Consider the following 14264-nt stretch of genomic DNA (forward strand, 5'->3'; position numbering starts at 1 on the left):
GTCTACAGTTTTGACAGTGTGATACCATGGTTACAGTGTGACAGTGTGTTACCATGACTACAGTGTGACAGTGTGTTACCATGACTAGAGTTGTGACAGTGTGTTAATATGACTACAGAGTGACAGTGTATTACCATGACCACAGTGTGACAGTGTGTTACCATGACTACAGTGTGACAGTGTGTTACCATGACTACAGTGTGACAGTGTGTTACCATGGTTACAGCTGTGGCAGTGTGTTACCATGACTACAGTGTGACAATGTGTTATCATGACTACAGTGTGACAGTGTGTTACCATGACTACAGCTGTGACAGTGTGATACCATGGTTACAGTGTGACAGTGTGTTACCATGACTACAGCTGTGACAGTGTGTTACCATGGTTACAGCTGTGGCAGTGTGTTACCATGACTACAGTGTGACAGTGTGTTACCATGACTACAGTGTGACAGTGTATTACCATGACTACAGTGTGACAGTGTGTTACCATGACTACAGTTGTGACAGTGTGTTACCATGGTTACAGCTCTGGCAGTGTGTTACCATGACTACAGTGTGACAGTGTGTTACCATGACTACAGTGTGACAGTGTGTTACCATGGTTACAGCTATGACAGTGTGTTACCATGACTACAGTGTGACAGTGTGTTACCATGGTTACTGGTTACAGCTTTGACAGTGTGTTAACATGGCTACAGTGTGACAGTGTGTTACCATGGCTACAGTGTAACAGTGTGTTACCATGCCTACAGTATGACAGTGTGTTACCATGACTACAGCTGTGACGGTGTGTTACCATGGCTACAGTGTGACAGTGTGTTACCATGGCTACAGTGTGACAGTGTGTTACCATGGCTACAGTGTGGCAGTGTTTTACCATGGTTACAGTGTGACAGTGTGTTACCATGGCTACAGCTGTGACAGTGTGTTACCATGGCTACAGCTGTGACAGTGTGTTACCATGGTTACAGTTTGACAGTGTGTTGCTGTGGCTACAGCTGTGACAGTGTGTTACCGTGGCTACAGCTGTGACAGTGTGTTACCATGACTACAGCTGTGAAAGTGTGTTACTATGGCTACAGTGTGACAGTGTGTTTTCGTGGTTACAGTGTGACAGTGTGTTACCGTGGCTACAGCTGTGACAGTGTGTTACCATGGTTACAGTGTGACAGTATATTACTGTGGTTACAATGTGACAGTGTGTTACCATGACTACAGTGTGACAGTGTGTTACCATGACTACAGTGTGACAGTGTGTTACCATGACTACAGTTGTGACAGTGTGATACCATGGTTACAGCTTTGACAGTGTGTTACCATGACTACAGCTTTGACAGTGTGTTACCATGGTTACAGCTGTGGCAGTGTGTTACCATGACTACAGTTTGACAGTGTGTTACCATGACTACAGTGTGACAGTGTGTTACCATGACTACAGTGTGACAGTGTGTTACCATGACTACAGTGTGACAGTGTGTTACCATGGTTACTGGTTACAGCTTTGGCAGTGTGTTACCATGGCTACAGTGTGACTGTGTGTTACCATGGCTACAGTGTGACAGTGTGTTACCATGACTACAGCTGTGACGGTGTGTTACCATGGTTAAAGCTGTGACAGTGTGTTACCATGGTTACAGTGTGACAGTGTGTTACCATGGCTACAGCGGTGAAAGTGTGTTACCATGGTTATAACTGTGACAGTGTGTTACCATGGTTACAGCTGTGACAGTGGGTTACCATGGATACAGTATGACAGTGTGTTACCATGACTACAGTGTGACAGTGTGTTACCATGGCTACAGCTGTGAAAGTGAGTTACCATGGTTATAACTGTGACAGTGTGTTACCATGGTTACAGCTGTGACAGTGGGTTACCATGACTACAGCTGTGACAGTGTGTTACCATGACTACAGCTGTGACAGTGTGTTACCATGACTACAGTGTGACAGTGTGTTACCATGACTACAGTTGTGACACCATGGTTATAGTGTGACAGTGTGTTACCATGACTACAGCTGTGACAGTGTGTTACCATGGTTACAGCTGTGGCAGTGTATTACCATGACTACAGTGTGACAGTGTGTTACCATGACTACAGTTTTGACAGTGTGATACCATGGTTCCAGTGTGACAGTGTGTTACCATGACTACAGTGTGACAGTGTGTTACCATGACTACAGTTGTGACAGTGTGTTACCATGACTACAGTGTGACAGTGTATTACCATGACTACAGTGTGACAGTGTGTTACCATGACTACAGTTGTGACAGTGTGTTACCATGCTTACAGCTCTGGCAGTGTGTTACCATGACTACAGTGTGACAGTGTGTTACCATGACTACAGTGTGACAGTGTGTTACCATGACTACAGTGTGACAGTGTGTTACCATGGTTACAGCTGTGGCAGTGTGTTACCATGACTACAGTGTGACAGTGTGTTATCATGACTACAGTGTGACAGTGTGTTACCATGACTACAGTTGTGACAGTGTGATACCATGGTTACAGCTGTGACAGTGTGATACCATGGTTACAGTTTGACAGTGTGTTACCATGACTACAGCTGTGACAGTGTGTTACCATGGTTACAGCTGTGGCAGTGTGTTACCATGACTACAGTGTGACAGTGTGTTACAATGACTACAGTGTGACAGTGTATTACCATGACTACAGTGTGACATTGTGTTACCATGACTACAGTTGTGACAGTGTGTTACCATGGTTACAGCTCTGACAGTGTGTTACCATGACTACAGTGTGACAGTGTGTTACCATGACTACAGTGTGACAGTGTGTTACCATGGTTACAGCTATGACAGTGTGTTACCATGACTACAGTGTGACAGTGTGTTACCATGGTTACTGGTTACAGCTTTGACAGTGTGTTACCATGGCTACAGTGTGACAGTGTGTTACAATGGCTACAGTGTGACAGTGTGTTACCATGGCTACAGTGTGACAGTGTGTTACCATGGCTACAGTGTGACAGTGTGTTACCATGACTACAGCTGTGACGGTGTGTTACCATGGCTACAGTGTGACAGTGTGTTACCATGGCTACAGTGTGACAGTGTGTTACCATGGCTACAGTGTGACATTGTTTTACCATGGTTACAGTGTGACAGTGTGTTACCATGGCTACAGCTGTGACAGTGTGTTACCATGGCTACAGTTGTGACAGTGTGTTACCATGGCTACAGCTGTGACAGTGTGTTACCATGACTACAGCTGTGAAAGTGTGTTACTATGGCTACAGTGTGACAGTGTGTTTCCGTGGTTACAGTGTGACAGTGTGTTACCGTGGCTACAGCTGTGACAGTGTGTTACCATGGTTACAGTGTGACAGTTTATTACCGTGGTTACAATGTGACCGTGTGTTACCATGGCTACAACTGTGACAGTGTGTTAGCATGACTACAGTGTGACAATGTGTTACCATGGTTACAGCTGTGAAAGTGTGTTACCATGGCTACAGCTGTGACAGTGCTACCATGGCCACAGTATGAATGTGTGTTACCATGCCTACAGTGTGACAGTGTGTTACCATGCCTACAGTGTGACAGTGTGTTACCATGGCTACAGTGTGACAGTGTGTTACCATGAATACAGCTGTGAAAGTGTGTTACTATGGCTACAGTGTGACAGTGTGTTTCCGTGGTTACAGTGTGACAGTGTGTTACCGTGGCTACAGCTGTGACAGTGTGTTACCATGACTAGAGTGTGACAGTGTGTTACCATGGTTACAGCAGTGACAGTGTGTTACCATGGCTACAATTGTGACAGTTTGTTACCATGGCTACAGTTTGACAGTGTGTTACCGTTGTTACAGTGTGACAGTGTGTTACCATGGCTACAGTGTGACAGTGTTTTACCATGGTTACAGTGTGACAGTGTGTTACCATGGCTACAGCTTTGACAGTGTGTTACCATGACTACAGTATGACAGTGTGTTACCATGGTTACAGCTCTGACAGTGTGTTACCATGACTACAGTGTGACAGCGTGTTACCATGGTTACAGCTTTGACAGTGTGTTACCATGGCTACAGTGTGACAGTGTGTTACCATGGCTACAGTGTGACAGTGTGTTACCATGGCTACAGTATGACAGTGTGTTACCATGATTACAGCTGTGACGGTGTGTTACCATGGCTACAGTGTGACAGTGTGTTACCATGGCTACAGTGTGACAGTGTGTTACCATGGCTACAGTGTGACAGTGTTTTACCATGGTTACAGTGTGACAGTGTGTTACCATGGCTACAGCTGTGACAGTGTGTTACCATGGCTACAGCTGTGACAGTGTGTTACCATGGTTACAGTGTGACAGTGTGTTGCTGTGGCTACAGCTGTGACAGTGTGTTACCGTGGCTACAGCTGTGACAGTGTGTTACCATGACTACAGCTGTGAAAGTTTGTTACTATGGCTACATTGTGACAGTTTGTTACCGTGGCTAAAGCTGTGACAGTGTGTTACCATGGTTACAGTGTGACAGTGTGATACCATGGTTACAGCTTTGACAGTGTGTTACCATGACTACAGCTTTGACAGTGTGTTACCATGGTTACAGCTGTGACAGTGTGTTACCATGACTACAGTGTGACAGTGTGTTACCATGGTTACAGCTTTGACAGTGTGTTACCATGACTACAGTGTGACAGTGTGTTACCATGGTTACTGGTTACAGCTTTGACAGTGTGTTAACATGGCTACAGTGTGACTGTGTGTTACCATGGTTACAGTGTGACAGTTTATTACCGTGGTTACAATGTGACCGTGTGACAATGTGTTACCATGGTTACAGCTGTGAAAGTGTGTTACCATGGCTACAGCTGTGACAGTGCTACCATGGCCACAGTATGAATGTGTGTTACCATGCCTACAGTGTGACAGTGTGTTACCATGCCTACAGTGTGACAGTGTGTTACCATGGCTACAGTGTGACAGTGTGTTACCATGAATACAGCTGTGAAAGTGTGTTACTATGGCTACAGTGTGACAGTGTGTTTCCGTGGTTACAGTGTGACAGTGTGTTACCGTGGCTACAGCTGTGACAGTGTGTTACCATGACTAGAGTGTGACAGTGTGTTACCATGGTTACAGCAGTGACAGTGTGTTACCATGGCTACAATTGTGACAGTTTGTTACCATGGCTACAGTTTGACAGTGTGTTACCGTGGTTACAGTTTGACAGTGTGTTACCGTTGTTACAGTGTGACAGTGTGTTACCATGGCTACAGTGTGACAGTGTTTTACCATGGTTACAGTGTGACAGTGTGTTACCATGGCTACAGCTTTGACAGTGTGTTACCATGACTACAGTATGACAGTGTGTTACCATGGTTACAGCTCTGACAGTGTGTTACCATGACTACAGTGTGACAGCGTGTTACCATGGTTACAGCTTTGACAGTGTGTTACCATGGCTACAGTGTGACAGTGTGTTACCATGGCTACAGTGTGACAGTGTGTTACCATGGCTACAGTATGACAGTGTGTTACCATGATTACAGCTGTGACGGTGTGTTACCATGGCTACAGTGTGACAGTGTGTTACCATGGCTACAGTGTGACAGTGTGTTACCATGGCTACAGTGTGACAGTGTTTTACCATGGTTACAGTGTGACAGTGTGTTACCATAGCTACAGCTGTGACAGTGTGTTACCATGGCTACAGCTGTGACAGTGTGTTACCATGGTTACAGTGTGACAGTGTGTTGCTGTGGCTACAGCTGTGACAGTGTGTTACCGTGGCTACAGCTGTGACAGTGTGTTACCATGACTACAGCTGTGAAAGTTTGTTACTATGGCTACAGTGTGACAGTTTGTTACCGTGGCTAAAGCTGTGACAGTGTGTTACCATGGTTACAGTGTGACAGTGTGATACCATGGTTACAGCTTTGACAGTGTGTTACCATGACTACAGCTTTGACAGTGTGTTACCATGGTTACAGCTGTGACAGTGTGTTACCATGACTACAGTGTGACAGTGTGTTACCATGACTACAGTGTGACAGTGTGTTACCATGGTTACAGCTTTGACAGTGTGTTACCATGACTACAGTGTGACAGTGTGTTACCATGGTTACTGGTTACAGCTTTGACAGTGTGTTAACATGGCTACAGTGTGACTGTGTGTTACCATGGCTACAGTGTGACAGTGTGTTACCATGGCTACAGTGTGACAGTGTGTTACCTTGGTTACAGCTGTGACAGTGTGTTACCATGGCTACAGTGTGACAGTGTGTTACCATGGTTATAACTGTGACAGTGTGTTACCATGGTTACAGCTGTGACAGTGGGTTACCATGGTTACAGCTGTGGCAGTGTGTTACCATGACCACAGAGTGACAGTGTGTTACCATGACTACAGTGTGACAGTGTGTTACCATGACTACAGCTGTGACAGTGTGTTACCATGGTTACAGCTGTGACAGTGTGTTACCATGACTACAGCTGTGACAGTATGTTACCATGACTACAGCTGTGACAGTGTGTTACCATGACTACAGTTGTGACACCATGGTTACAGTGTGACAGTATGTTACCATGACTACAGCTGTGACAGTGTGTTACCATGGTTACAGCTGTGGCAGTGTGTTACCATGACTACAGTGTGACAGTGTGTTACCATGACTACAGTTTTGACAGTGTGATACCATGGTTACAGTGTGACAGTGTGTTACCATGACTACAGTGTGACAGTGTGTTACCATGACTACAGTTGTGACAGTGTGTTACCATGACTACAGTGTGACAGTGTATTACCATGACTACAGTGTGACAGTGTGTTACCATGACTACAGTGTTACAGTGTGTTACCATGGTTACAGCTATGACAGTGTGTTACCATGGCTACAGTGTGACAGTGTGTTACCATGGCTACAGTGTGACAGTGTGTTACCATGACTACAGCTGTGACGGTGTGTTACCATGGCTACAGTGTGACAGTGTGTTACCATGGCTACAGTGTGACAGTGTGTTACCATGGTTACAGTGTGACAGTGTGTTACCATGACTACAGTGTGACAGTGTGTTACCATGGTTACAGCTTTGACAGTGTGTTACCATGACTACAGTGTGACAGTGTGTTACCATGGTTACTGGTTACAGCTTTGACAGTGTGTTACCATGGCTACAGTGTGACAGTGTGTTACCATGGCTACAGTGTGACAGTGTGTTACCATGACTACAGCTGTGACGGTGTGTTACCATGGCTACAGTGTGACAGTGTGTTACCTTGGCTACAGTGTGACAGTGTGTTACCATGGCTACAGTGTGACAGTGTGTTACCATGGCTACAGTGTGACTGTGTGTTACCATGACTACAGTGTGACAGTGTGTTACCATGGCTACAGTGTGACAGTGTGTTACCATGGCTACAGTGTGACTGTGTGTTACCATGGCTACAGTGTGACAGTGTGTTACCATGGCTACAGTGTGACAGTGTGTTAACATGGCTACAGTGTGACAGTGTGTTACCATGGCTACAGTGTGACTGTGTGTTACCATGACTACAGTGTGACAGTGTGTTACCATGGCTACAGTGTGACAGTGTGTTACCATGACTACAGCTGTGACGGTGTGTTACCATGGCTACAGTGTGACAGTGTGTTACCATGGCTACAGTGTGACAGTGTGTTACTTCTATTAGATGTGAATAGTCTCTGGTTTGGGCCTCACACGGAGCCTGCTGATTGGACAGGAGCTTTTAGAGATTCTTCTTTGTGGGAGGGGCCAAAGGCTCTGTTTATGTGAGGGCAGTTCTTGGTTTTACCAGGAGGAGGCGCTTTGACCTAATGACTGGAGTTTATTTGACTCAAACATCGTCACATTCAATCAACGAATAATAATGAGGTTAAAACAACATCGAAATATGCAGTTTGTGTTTGTAAAATGCTCTTCATCTGCTCCTCTTCATCTGCTCCTCTTCACTCGTCCTGCTCCTCACACCTGATAAACGCAGCATCTTCTGCCCTTTAAAGGAATCTAACACCTCCAGGTCCCTCTGTAGACCTGATCTAGTCCTGGTCTCTGTTTGGTCCTGGTCCTGGTCTGGTCCTGGTCTGATCTGGTCCTGGTCTTGGTCCTGGTCTGGTCCTGGTCTGATCTGGTCCTGGTCTTCGTCCTGGTCTGGTCCTGGTCTGATCTGGTCCTGGTCTTGGTCCTGGTCTTGGTCTGGTCCTGGACTTGTCCAGGTCTGGTCCTGGTCTGATCTGGTCCTGGTCTTGGTCCTGGTCTTGGTCTGGTCCTGGACTTGTCCAGGTCTGGTCCTGGTCCTGGTCTGATCTGGTCCTGGTCTTGGTCCTGGTCTTGGTCTGGTCCTGGACTTGTCCAGGTCTGGTCCTGGTCTTGGTCTGGTCCTGGTCTAACACCTCCAGGTCCCGTGGTCTAGTCCTGGCTCATTGGGTCTTATTGTTCTCTCTGAAGACTAGTTTCAAGTCGGCCCATGGTCCTGTTCTAGTCCTGGTTTAGGGTTTAGTCCTGGTCCTGGTCTTTTTGGGGACTTGGGTCACATTCACACATGGTCTGGTCCTGTTCTAGTCCTGGTTTAGGTCCAGGTTTGATAAGGAGTGTGTGATTGTGAACACGGCCTTGTTTAGACCTGGTCCAAACCTGGTTTTATCCCAGAGGGCGGGGCGAGGGGCGGTCCTGGTCCAGTCCTGGTTTAAAGCCCTGAGTCTGGTCCTAGTCTCGGTCTCTGGTCTCTGGTCTGGTCTCTGGTCTGGTCTGGTCTCTGGTCTGGTCTCTGGTCTGGTCTGGTCTCTGGTCTGGTCTGGTCTCTGGTCTGGTCTGGTCTGGTCTCTGGTCTGGTCTGGTCTGGTCTGGTCTCTGGTCTGGTCTCTGGTCTGGTCTCTGGTCTGGTCTCTGGTCTGGTCTGGTCTGGTCTCTGGTCTGGTCTGGTCTGGTCTGGTCTGGTCTGGTCTCTGGTCTGGTCTGGTCTCTGGTCTGGTCTGGTCTCTGGTCTGGTCTGGTCTGGTCTCTGGTCTGGTCTGGTCTGGTCTGGTCTGGTCTCTGGTCTGGTCTCTGGTCTGGTCTCTGGTCTGGTCTGGTCTGGTCTGGTCTCTGGTCTGGTCTGGTCTCTGGTCTGGTCTGGTCTGGTCTCTGGTCTGGTCTCTGGTCTGGTCTCTGGTCTGGTCTGGTCTGGTCTCTGGTCTGGTCTGGTCTGGTCTCTGGTCTGGTCTCTGGTCTGGTCTCTGGTCTGGTCTCTGGTCTGGTCTCTGGTCTGGTCTGGTCTGGTCTCTGGTCTGGTCTCTGGTCTGGTCTCTGGTCTGGTCTGGTCTGGTCTGGTCTCTGGTCTGGTCTGGTCTCTGGTCTGGTCTCTGGTCTGGTCTGGTCTCTGGTCTGGTCTGGTCTCTGGTCTGGTCTCTGGTCTGGTCTGGTCTGGTCTGGTCTCTGGTCTGGTCTGGTCTCTGGTCTGGTCTCTGGTCTGGTCTCTGGTCTGGTCTCTGGTCTGGTCTGGTCTCTGGTCTGGTCTGGTCTCTGGTCTGGTCTCTGGTCTGGTCTCTGGTCTGGTCTGGTCTCTGGTCTGGTCTCTGGTCTGGTCTCTGGTCTGGTCTCTGGTCTGGTCTCTGGTCTGGTCTGGTCTCTGGTCTGGTCTGGTCTCTGGTCTGGTCTCTGGTCTGGTCTGGTCTGGTCTGGTCTCTGGTCTGGTCTGGTCTCTGGTCTGGTCTCTGGTCTGGTCTCTGGTCTGGTCTCTGGTCTGGTCTGGTCTCCGGTCTGGTCTGGTCTGGTCTGGTCTCTGGTCTGGTCTCTGGTCTGGTCTGGTCTGGTCTCTGGTCTGGTCTCTGGTCTGGTCTCTGGTCTGGTCTGGTCTGGGATCTTCAGTTTCTGGTGAGTCGTCTCATTTAGACTTTTGTTTGATGCTTTTAGAGTTGAAACATGAGGATGTGTTTGATCCGGCTCAGACTGAACTTTACTTGGAACAAACTCCAGACTCTTTCATTTACTTTACTTAAAGTTTAAAAATTATTTTAGTCCCAAACTAAATCATAAATAATAAATCCAAAATCCGCTGTAAATGTTTTTGTGTCTCACATTTAAAGACTTAAACTTTATGAAATATGAACGTCGTGATCATCTGTCGTGTTGTTTTGATCAATAAAATGAATAATATGATATAAATTATGACGACAATTAAGGCTCAATAATATGAATATGATTTCTTAATGTTTATTGTTCGGGGTCAGTGTGATGCATTCTGGGACATTTTACACTCAAACTTGACTTAAAGATAAAGGGATCTGGAGCGTGTAATGGCGCCCTCTGCTGGAGCGTGTAATGGCGCCCTCTGCTGGAGCGTGTAATGGCGCCCTCTAATGGCGCCCTCTGCTGGAGCGTGTAATGGCGCCCTCTGCTGGAGCGTGTAATGGCGCCCTCTGCTGGAGCGTGTAATGGCGCCCTCTGCTGGAGCGTGTAATGGCGCCCTCTGCTGGAGCGTGTGATGGCGCCCTCTGCTGGAGCGTGTAATGGCGCCCTCTGCTGGAGCGTGTAATGGCGCCCTCTGCTGGAGCGTGCAATGGCGCCCTCTGCTAGTGGTTGAACCTTTATTAAAGCTGAACTAGAGTCTGAGCTCGAGACGTCTAACAAACTATGATTCATGAATCCAGTTCGAACGTTTCATGAAAAGGTTCTAAACGATGAGTTCAGGTGTAATAATGATGAAATGTCTGATCTTAGGTCACGATGTCGGACGGCCTGATGTTGGAGTTCGGGAAAGCGGCGCCGTTCCTTCGTAAATCGGAGCGTGAGCGTTTAGAAGCTCAGACTCGAGCCTTCGACATTAAAACCGAGTGTTTCGTGGCGGACGAAAAAGTGGAATACGTCAAAGCTTCGATCCAGAGCCGCGAGTCGGGGATGGTCACCGTGAAGACCGAGTCCGGGGAGAGTCGGACCGTGAAGGAGGCGCTGGTCCATCCGCAGAACCCGCCCAAGTTCGATAAGATCGAGGACATGGCGATGTTCACTTTCCTCCACGAGCCGGCGGTGCTGTTCAACCTGAAGGAGCGCTACGCCGCCTGGATGATCTACACCTACTCCGGCCTCTTCTGCGTCACCGTGAACCCATACAAGTGGCTGCCGGTGTACGACTCGGAGGTGGTGTCGGCGTATCGCGGTAAGAAGCGCACCGAAGCCCCGCCCCACATCTTCTCCATCTCTGATAACGCGTACCAGTACATGCTGACGGACCGCGAGAACCAGTCTGTGCTCATCACCGGAGAATCCGGCGCTGGGAAAACCGTCAACACCAAACGTGTCATCCAATATTTCGCCAGCATCGCTGCGGTGGGCGGAGCCAACAAGAAGGATCAGAACAAAGGCACGTTAGAGGACCAGATCATCCAGGCCAACCCGGCCCTCGAGGCCTTTGGAAACGCCAAAACCGCCAGAAACGACAACTCGTCTCGCTTTGGGAAGTTCATCAGGATCCACTTTGGCACGAGCGGAAAGCTTTCCTCCGCCGACGTGGAGACCTACCTCCTGGAGAAGTCCAGAGTCACTTTTCAGCTCAAAGCTGAGAGGAACTACCACATCTTCTACCAGATCATGTCCAATCAGAAGCCTGAGCTCCTGGAGCAGCTGCTGATCACCACAAACCCGTATGATTACTCCTACACGTCTCAGGGCGAGGTCACCGTGGCCTCCATCAACGACGCTGACGAGCTGATGGCCACAGACAGCGCCTTCGACGTGCTCGGCTTTACCACCGAAGAAAAGGCCACTGTCTACAAACTGACCGGAGCCATCATGCACTACGGGAACATGAGGTTCAAGCAGAAGCAGCGTGAGGAGCAGGCGGAGCCTGATGGCACTGAGTCGGCTGATAAGTCCGCCTTCCTCATGGGGCTGAACTCGGCCGACCTCATCAAAGGTCTGTGCCACCCAAGAGTCAAAGTGGGAAACGAGTATGTGACCAAAGGCCAGAGCGTGGACCAGGTTTACTATTCCATCGGAGCGCTTGCCAAGTCCATCTACGAGAAGATGTTCAACTGGATGGTGGTGCGCATCAACCACAGCCTGGATACTAAGCAGCATCGCCAGTACTTCATCGGGGTTTTGGACATCGCCGGCTTCGAGATCTTCGACTTCAACACCTTTGAGCAGCTGTGCATCAACTATACCAATGAGAAACTGCAGCAGTTCTTCAACCACCACATGTTTGTGCTGGAGCAGGAGGAGTACAAGAAGGAGGGCATCGACTGGGAGTTCATCGACTTCGGCATGGACCTTCAGGCCTGCATCGACCTGATCGAAAAGCCCATGGGTATCCTGTCCATCCTGGAGGAGGAGTGCATGTTCCCCAAGGCCAGCGACCAGACCTTTAAGGCCAAACTCTACGACAACCACCTGGGAAAGAACAAGATGTTTGAGAAGCCGCGCGCCGCCAAAGGCAAAGCCGAGGACACTTTGCCCTGGTGCACTACGCCGGCACGGTGGACTACAACATCACAAACTGGCTGGTGAAGAACAAAGATCCTCTGAATGAGACCGTGGTGGGACTTTACCAGAAGTCCTCTCTGAAGCTGCTCAGTCTGCTCTTCTCAAACTATGCGGGCAACGAAGGAGAAAAGAGTGGAAAAGGAGCCAAAAAGAAGGGCTCATCTTTCCAAACTGTGTCGGCACTTCATCGAGAAAACCTGAACAAACTCATGACCAACCTGAAGAGCACCCACCCGCACTTTGTCCGCTGCCTCATCCCCAACGAGTCCAAGACTCCCGGCATCATGGACAACTGCCTGGTGCTGCACCAGCTGCGCTGTAACGGCGTCCTGGAGGGAATTCGCATCTGCAGAAAAGTTTTCCAAACCGTGTCCTTTATGGAGACTTCAAACAGCGTTATCGCATCCTCAATGCCTCGGCCATCCCTGAGGGAACCTTCATTGACTGTAAGAAGAGCGCAGAGAAGCTGCTGGGCTCACTGGACATCGACCACACGCAGTACAAGTTTGGACACACAAAGGTGTTCTTTAAGGCGGGGCTCCTGGGCACGCTGGAGGAGATGAGAGACGAGCAGTTGTCTCGCATCATTACACGACTCCAGGCCAACGCCCGAGCTCTGCTCATGAGGGAACGCTTCGCTCGGCTGGTGGAACGTCGCGACGCTCTCATGCTCATCCAGTGGAACCTGCGCTCTTTCCTTGGTGTGAAAAACTGGCCCTGGATGAAGCTCTTCTTTAAGATCAAGCCTCTGCTAAAGAGCGCCGAAGCAGAGAAGGAGATGGCCAACATAAAAGACGAGTTCAGCCGCATCAAAGAGGCGCTGGAGAAGTCTGAGGCACGACGCAAAGAGCTGGAGGAGAAGATGGTGGGCGTGGTCCAGGAGAAGAACGACCTGGCGCTGCAGATCCAGTCTGAGCAGGACACGCTGTCTGATGCAGAAGAACGTTGTGAGCAGCTCATCAAGAGCAAGATCCAACTGGAGTCCAAGCTGAAGGAGCTGAGCGAGAGGCTGGAGGACGAGGAGGAGGTCAACGCCGACCTCACGGCCAAGAAACGCAAACTAGAGGACGAATGCTCCGAGCTCAAACGAGACATCGACGACCTGGAGCTCACGCTGGCCAAAGTCGAGAAGGAGAAACACGCCACGGAAAACAAAGTGAAGAACCTGACGGAGGAAATGGCAGCGCAGGATGAGAACGTCCTGAAACTGACACGGGAGAAGAAGAGTCTGCAGGTGAGAGGGAGGAGAGAGAGAAGAGAGAGAGTAGAGAGAAGAGAGAGAGAGAGAGGAGAGAGAGAAGAGAGAGAGAGAGGAGGAGAGAGAGAAGAGAGAGAGGAGAGAGAAGAGAGAGAGAGAGAGGAGAGAGAGAAGAGAGAGAGAGAGGAGAGAGAGAAGAGAGAGAGGAGAGAGAAGAGAGAGAGAAGAGAGAGAAGGAGAAGAGAGAGAGGAGAGAGAGAAGAGAGAGAAGAGAGAGAAGAGAGAGAGAGAGAGGAGAGAGAGAGGAGAGAGAAGAGAGAGAAGAGAGAGAGAGAGAGGAGAGAGAGAAGAGAGAGAAGAGAGAGAGGAGAGAGAAGAGAGAGAGGAGAGAGAGAAGAGAGAGAAGAGAGAGAAGAGAGAGAGGAGAGAGAAGAGAGAGAAGAGAGAGAGAGAGAGGAGAGAGAGAAGAGAGAGAAGAGAGAGAGGAGAGAGAGAGAGAGAGAGAGAGAAGAGAGAGAAGAGAGAGAGGAGAGAGAAGAGAGAGAAGAGAGAGAGAGAGAGGAGAGAGAGAAGAGAGAGAAGAGAGAGAAGAGAGAGAGAGAGAGAGAGAAGAGAGAGAGA

At 49.0% G+C, this 14264-nt stretch overlaps 1 pseudogene; it reads left to right on the forward strand.

Moving 5' to 3' along the window:
* The first annotated feature begins 9820 nt into the window (after positions 1–9820).
* Positions 9821–13156, forward strand: LOC140382540 (myosin-6 pseudogene; annotated as a pseudogene).
* The last annotated feature ends 1108 nt before the right edge of the window (positions 13157–14264 follow it).

Source organism: Eucyclogobius newberryi, unplaced genomic scaffold, assembly GCF_026437365.1.
Source record: "Eucyclogobius newberryi isolate DKJ021-1_F unplaced genomic scaffold, fEucNew1.0.hap1 SCAF_100, whole genome shotgun sequence".
Lineage (NCBI taxonomy): Eukaryota > Metazoa > Chordata > Actinopteri > Gobiiformes > Gobiidae > Eucyclogobius > Eucyclogobius newberryi.